The sequence below is a fragment of the Amblyomma maculatum genome, chromosome 3 (assembly GCF_055883805.1).
Source record: "Amblyomma maculatum isolate TAMU_Amacu chromosome 3, ASM5588380v1, whole genome shotgun sequence".
NCBI lineage: Eukaryota > Metazoa > Arthropoda > Arachnida > Ixodida > Ixodidae > Amblyomma > Amblyomma maculatum.
The window spans coordinates 135,020,175-135,028,161 of record NC_139346.1 but is presented as its reverse complement, the minus strand read 5'-3'; the positions used below and the strand labels follow the sequence as shown (position 1 = coordinate 135,028,161).

Genomic DNA, 7,987 nt, shown 5'->3' with positions numbered 1-7,987 from the left:
TGCGGTGTATGATGCGGCATTCTTTCAGGAGAGCCTCAAGAGCGTCTGATAAGAAAACGCGTCCGCGGTCACTGAGCAGTTCGCGAGGGGCACCATGGCGAAGAACCAGGTTTTTCAGAATAAAGGCAGCCACGTCGCGTGCGGAAGCAGAGGGCAATGATGATGTCTCAGTGTAGCGGGTTAGATGATCCACTGCCACGATAATCCAGCGGTTGCCAGCTGAAGTTGTAGGAAGGGGACCGTATAGATCTATGCCGACACGATCAAACGGACGGGCAGGACAGGGCAACGGTTGCAACGAAGCAGAGGACTTGAGAGGAGTTTTTCGGCGTTGGCAAGACTGGCAGGAGCGGACAAAATGGCGGACAAAGCGGTACATTCCACGCCAGAAGAAGCGTAGACGCAAGCGCGTGTAGGTTTTCAACACTCCGCCGTGGGCGCACTGGGGATCAGTATGGAAAGCAGCACAAATTTCGGCGCGGAGATGACGGGGGATGACTAAAAGCCACTTCCTTCCGTCGTGAAGATAATTGCGGCGATAGAGCAGCCCGTCACGAATTGAAAAATGGTGAGCTTGGCGGGCAAGCGCCCGAGACAGACGACCTGGAGAGTGACTTGAAAGAAAGTCCAGAAGTGTAGATATCCACGGGTCGCGCCGCTGTTCCTTGGCCATGTCAATAGTGGCAAGCGAAGACAAATCGTAGGCGCAGATCTCATCAGGCAACGAAGAGGGAGGCAGCGGTGAGCGCGAAAGAGCGTCCGCGTCAGTATGCTTGAGGCCTGAGCGATATATGACACGAATGTCATACTCTTGGAGGCGAAGAGCCCAGCGAGCAAGGCGGCCGGACGGGTCCTTGAGGGACGCCAGCCAGCACAGAGCGTGATGATCAGTGACCACATAAAATGGTCGGCCATAGACATACGGACGGAATTTGCCGATGGCCCAAATAATGGCCAAGCATTCTCTTTCCGTAACAGAATAATTGGACTCTGCCTTGGTCAAGGTGCGGCTTGCGTACGCCACCACATAGTCTCGGATACCAGGTTTGCGTTGGGTGAGAACGGCGCCTATCCCAATACCGCTAGCGTCAGTGTGAATCTCAGTTGGCGCATTCGGGTCGAAGTGGCGGAGGATGGGAGGCGAAACCAAAAGACGGCGTAAAGTGTTGAAGGCGTCATCACAAGCAGGTGTCCATGCGGAGAGGTCGGAGCTACCGGAGAGGAGCTGGATGAGAGGAGCAATAATAGAGGCGAAATTTAAGATGAAGCGGCGAAAGTAGGAGCATAGGCCAATGAAACTTCGTAGCTGCTTCAGTGATTTTGGGCGTGGGAGTTCGGCAACTGCACGAAGTTTGGTGGGATCGGGAAGAATGCCATCCTTAGAAACGACATGACCTAGAATTGTTAGTCGGCGAGCAGCAAAGCGGCACTTCTTCAGATTCAGTTGGAGGCCGGCGGTAGCGAGACAAGTGAGAACGTCCTTCAGTCGGAGCAGGTGGGATTGAAAATCGGTAGAAAAGACTACGATATCATCGAGATAGCAAAGACAGGTTCGCCACTTGAATCCACGAAGCACAGTGTCCATGAGGCGTTCAAATGTGGCCGGGGCGTTGCAAAGCCCAAAGGGCATGACGTTGAATTCATATAATCCATCTGGTGTGATGAAGGCAGTTTTAGAGCGGTCAGCGTCAGCCATTGGCACCTGCCAGTAGCCAGATCGTAAATCCAACGAGGAGAAAAACTCGGCGCCCTGCAAGCAGTCTAGTGCGTCATCGATGCGTGGCAGAGGATAGACGTCCTTGCGCGTGATCTTGTTGAGCCGGCGGTAGTCGACACAAAACCGGAAGGAGCCATCTTTCTTAGGTACCAACACAACTGGAGACGCCCAGGGACTGTGGGATGGCCGAATGACACCCCGACGGAGCATGTCGTCCACATGATCAGCAATTACTTGGCGCTCCGAAGCCGACACGCGATAGGGGCGCTGGCGCAAAGGTGCAGTTTTACCGGTGTCGATGGTGTGCTCTACGACAGACGTGCGGCCCAAGTCAGCTTGAGGAAAGTCGAATGAAGAAGCGAAGTTCTGCAAGAGGGCGACAAGTTGATCACGTTGCGCAAGTGGAAGATCAGCATCAATAGCATGTTGGAAAACGTCGGAGGGCGTCGAAGCGGTCGCAACATCGCAAGAGCACAGACTAACGTCGAAGGAGGGGGTTGAGTCAGCAAGAGTGGTGATATGACTGGGATCAAGCTCTTCAAGACGTCCAATGCATTCGCCACGGAGCAGGACTGCTGGGCAAGAAAATGGGTTCGAGGCGTAAAGTGCACTCTTGCCGTCTTGAATTTCGAGAACAGCGAACGGAAAAAGGAGGCAGGGATGACGGGAGGTGGCTTCGGAAGGTGTAAAAATCGCAGTCAAAGGAGTTACCCACTCACAAGACAGTGGTACGAGGGCAGCAGAGAACGGAGGAATGTCGGTGTCATGGGCGACGAGAAGTTTTGCAGTGCGGGGAGGGGTATCACAGAAGGGGGCATCACAGAGGGGGGCGAAGGCAATTTGTGCACGAGCACAGTCAATAACGGCTTGATGAGTCCATAGAAAATCGTATCCGAGGATGATATCATGCGAGCAGTTCGGCAGAACAATAAACTCGATGGGGTACAAGACGTCTTGAATGAGCACACGGGCTGTGCAAGATGCGGAGGGGTGAATGTGCTGTGATGAGGCGGTGCGGAGCGAAAAGTCGGAAATCGGAGTGGTCACTTTGCGAATTCGACGGCAGAGCGCTTCACTGATGACGGAGACGGCTGCACCGGTATCGACGAGAGCGAGAACTGTGGCGCCTTCTACAGAAACTTTGATAACATTAGCGGGACGGCATGGAGGACTTGAGGAATTCGAAACAAGCGCAGTTCTTGCCCCCGGAACTGCGACTGTTAGTTTCCCTCAACGGTGCTGGTAGAACGTCGCAGCATTGGAGAAAGCGATCGGCGCCGAGGAGAATGTGATCGACGAGTGGTATAGGTTTGGCGATCTTGTGGGACAAATTGAGAACCGGGCGGAATCATTTGCGAGCGTGAGTCGGTATCGTACGGGTAAAATCGAATGTCAGGCTGTGAAGGTTGGAGGCGCTGGCGACAAAGGCGCGCAACATGGCCCGGCCGACCGCAGGCATAGCAAATCGGAAGGTTGTCCGTAGTACGCCAAGGTTTCATAGGATGTGGGCGGAACCTTGAGGGTGGGGCTTGAAACGAAGGCTCAGCATGCGGCGGTGAACGGTAGGCAGGGACCTGCACATAGGAGCCAGACGTGGGCGAAGGTGGTGGCCTAGCCGTTACTTGGGCATACGTGAGAGGTGCCGTCACAGGCGGCACCACGGGGTTGGACGGCAAGGCATCAGCGACGTGTTCTTGCACGACACGGCGTATAGCAGGGGCCAAAGATGGAGCCAGTTCAGGAACGAGGCGGCCCGAGTCTTGAAAATGGGGAAGGAGTGAGATTTGACGTGCGACCTCTTCACGAATAAAATCTTTGATCTTTTGATTCAGCGGGCTCCCTTCAGAAGTTGGCGAACCACCCAGGGCTAATGCGGATACGCCTTCGTCGCACACACTGGAGCGGCGCCTAGAAGCGCGCCGCTTGCGGAGCTCGTCGTAGCTCTGGCAAAGCTTCACGAGTTCACTAACGCTGGTGGGATCTTTCGCTACCAGCATCTGGAAGGCGTCCTCAGAAATGCCCTCGAGGATGTAGCGGATTTTGTTTGCTTCCGGCATGGCCGGGTCGACTCGTTTGCAGAGATCAACGACGTCTTCTATGTAGCTGGTAAAGGTCTCATCAGCGCGCTGAACACGATCGTGTAAACGTTGTTCGGCACGAAGCTTACGCACTGCCGGGCGGCCGAACACTTCCGCGAAATTCTTTTTAAATGTCGACCAAGATGACAGGTCAGCCTCATGGTTGCGAAACCAGAGGTTCGCCACGTCCGTCAGATAGAATATGACGTTACTGAGCTTGTATGAGTCATCCCACTTGTTGTAGGTGCTTACTCTTTCATAGGATGACAGCCAGTCGTCGACATCTTGATCGGCCGTGCCGCTGAACAGGCAAGGGTCACGCTGGCGCACGACGCCAGCACACATGATCGTGGGTGGAACGGCCGGCAGCGTCGAAGTGTCTTGCATGGCGGTCGTAGAGGGTAGTGTACGGCTTCGCAGTTCCAGTTTGGGTGGGATCGTTTCCGGCACCTCCGCCAATTGTAATAGGGCGTTTATTGAAGCTCAGATGGAGAGCTGTGAGGACAGGACCTTGCAACGGCGAGCCCAGCGTACTTCGTCTTCGTCGCACAACGCACAGGTGCATGTCGATGGCGATGACTATCACAGTACAATATGTGTATAATTTGAGCGTACTGCATGTTTCTGCCGATAATCATCAATTCTTTAACTGGCACTGAGTCTATTCCAGTTCTTGATTGCTGCAAATATGCGCTTTCGTGACACCTGCGGGGTTTCCACAAGCTCATTTCGAGTGTCGCGTGGATAATATTACGTGCTTCTTTGCTGCGCAAACATATTACTGTCAAGCCCTCTTAGCTCTTCAGAGTCGAACAAAACTCTTGCTTGTGCCATGCTGGTTACCGTAGCGACTTTGACGCCAGGCGTTGTCGAGGCACTGAAGGGGCAAGGGGGACGACAGCATGAACAGAAAACTGTGTTAAAAATGCCTCTCCTCACTATTGCCTCAGGTGTGCGATCTACTAACAACGTCATCACTAGCGGGCCTCCATGTGACGTCATATTTTCCCTCTTCCGCATCAAAATTGTAGCGCAACCATTTTTTCGCAGCCTTAAGGTGCAGGGTGCCATACTACCCCTCTTCCTATTTAGCATACATTTGGTAGTCGATTTCGAAACTATACTCCGCGACAACATTTTTTTTGGCACCGCTATCGAAGCTACGGGGGAGGAGCATCTGTAAATGTGTCCCTCCGCCATGTAGTTCAGAGGATTAGCCTCCACGGAGTCTTTCACTGCAGTTTCAGTTTCGTTTCCGCGGCCAGAGAGAAGCGCTTTCCGCAGCTTACTTGTCGGAGTCCGATAACTTTCTTTTAATAGGCTCACGCGGGCTTTGTAGCCATAATTAATAACGAGGAGCCAGACGAGAACTTAGACATTGCTGTTTTATTTTATATGTGTAATCAACCGTGCGCAGCAACTTTCAGTAAGGCATTACGGCTATTGGCTCGCCCACTTTTCACTAACGAAGTGCCGTACTTTGTAGGCAGCTTACCTATTTTTTAGCACTAGAAGCCATCACTAACGTGCGGTAATGCGCGATATACTGTTAGGTTTCTGTGAAAAAAGTAAATTGCGAAGAAAAGACAGCGCCTGAAATGATCTTTGTTAATTCTCGTAGAAAGTTTATATCTGTTGTATGTGTGTCTATGTAAGCATTCAATAAATTCTTACACCAGTAGATCACACCCCGTATTTTTTATATAGCACGAAAAGCTACAGCAGGTAGTTTTTCTGCGTAAACACAGCACTGTAGTTGAATAAATTAACAAAAATATATGGATGCGCCGCAACACCATACAACGTGACAATAGTTTTCAGAGGAAATAGAAAGAAATTCACCTTAATCAGCAACCTTGCTGTCCCCCTTCCAATTCTTCCACGCCACTTATTTCGCTGCTTTCGCTGGATGAGCTAGATTCCGAGTCCAGGGAAGTTATAATGACATCCATCGGCGTGTCAATTACGCTTTCACGTTTCCATGCTTCTTCTTCAAGGAGTACAACATGGGCACAGTCCCGCGACCAATTCTCTCTTGTAAAGCGGGAGACCCCTTCGTTGATGAGTTTTTCTACTGCAGACAGAGCAAACGTAGTGTTGTTGGCAGTGACGTAGCCTTTCACTTGACTCCACACCAGCTCAATTGGGTTAAATTCACAATGATAAGGAGGCGGCTGGACTACGTCGTGGCCCGCACTCTTTGCCAGAGCATCAGTGTGGTACTCAGAATATCGATGTTTTGCGTTGGTTTGCAACCTGCAGCAGTTCCGCCTCTAGCTGGTCGTCCGAAAACAATGTTTTTTACTGTCAACTAAGATTCAATATAATTTTTTTTTGAGTACGCGAAGTTGGTACTTTTTCCAGTTGAACACTATGGTACGGAGCGTTACCCATCACAATTACACTGTTTTGATCAATGTTCGGCACTAATTGTTCCATGAACCACTGTTCGAATCGAGCACCGTGCATTTCGGTGTGGCAATCGGCAGTTCCTTTTGTAGCGCGAAAGATCAGTCACGCGTTTTCGACAAATCAATTCTGCCTGCATTAACTCATCTCTCATCAAGGTAGTAAATGGTCCTGCAAAAGGAAGTGAATTTATGTGGCACGCGGTTTTCTTCTCTCATTGCTAGTTGAAAGCTAAATAATAATAATGATGATAATAATAATAATAATAATAATAATAATAATAATAATAATAATAATAATAATAATAATAATAATAATAATAATAATAATAATAATAATAATAATAATAATAATAATAATAATAATAATAATAATATTAATAATAATAATAATAATAATATAATAATAATAATAATAATAATAATAATAATAATAATAATAATAATAATAATAATAATAATAATAATAATAATAATAATAATAATAATAATAATAATAATAATAATAAACAACGAGCTCAAAGTGCTTTTGACACGATCTTGATTTAGGACGGACAGAGGTTTTAAAAAAAAGCACATGGACTCAGACATGCAGCCCCGAAGCGGCCCCGTCGCTATAAGTGAACGTAGGGTACGTGAGACGATGCACTTGGACTGTTTTCATTGCGATCACAGGGCACAACGAAGCCGGCAGCGCCAGACACTCAACTTACGTATGGCTGTATCACTTCGCCTATTACGCGCCTGCCTCTACAGGTTCATCCAAACCGCTTCCGACACTGCACCGCGCTTTTCCATTGCAATTGTCTTACAGCTCTGCAATTACACAACAATACATGTTTCATCCTTTTCTTCTCAATTAATGCATGCTGTTGCAGTTACATGTCCAAAAATACCTAACAAAAAGCGTACTTGCCTCTGCTTCTTTTTCATTTCCCGGATCGTCCGGAGGTACTTTCGTCGCCACACGGCGATGTCGTCTCTTTCCCGAAGGGAAGAGTTCCGCTTCCACTTCCGGAATGCAAACCCGATATCGTTTAGTATCCTCTGCAACGTACGGGCACTTATATTTGGCATCTCCATATCGGGATCATTTCCTACGTCCTCCCGTAGCTTTGCGGCAATCGGCACTTCGTTGCGCATATAATACCGACGCACTTTGCGCTTCAGAGCAGCGAGAGTGAAGGTGTCGTACCTTTCAAGCCGCGTCTTCCCGTTTTTTTTTTTTTTTTTTTTTTTTTTTTTGAAAACAAGCCCATGTGACGACTACAGCCTTCTTTGCTTTGGAGATTTAGGAGTGCCAGAGAGGGCCTCCGCTTCAATACGGGAGACGGCACGCGCACTCACACCGGTGAGCTCGCTGACTTTGCGGCGCACGGATGATATAGAAAGCCGAGGCTGACTGCTCCTTACTCCAACGTACACGTTGCGCACCATCTCTTTTGCCTGCTTGGACAACCATCGGTTAATTAGGATGGTTAATTAGTCTCACTTGCATCTTCTTTGGCGAAAGAAGAGGTATAGTTTCGGAAGAACCCAACGCGGCGCAAAGAGCAGACGCCATCCTCTTTCAGCGCGCTGGGTGTTTTGAAGACCCGCGACGGAACACAAGTGAACCCAGAAAACCCGGAAAATAAAAAAAAAAAAACGCTTCGCAGTCACCTTCCAACGCTAACGAATAGTAGTTATGTTAGTAATGTGCTCAAAATGACAAGCTTTATGATTTCCAGTTTTGTTATTCAAGGTTAAACACTAATCTTAACCTGTGGACTATATTCACCTGC

General features: G+C 49.0%; 1 pseudogene; it reads right to left on the bottom strand.

The window, feature by feature from the left end:
• Positions 1–5,642: 5,642 nt before the first annotated feature.
• On the bottom strand, positions 5,643–7,664 carry LOC146196130 (uncharacterized; annotated as a pseudogene).
• Between the last annotated feature and the right edge of the window lie 323 nt (positions 7,665–7,987).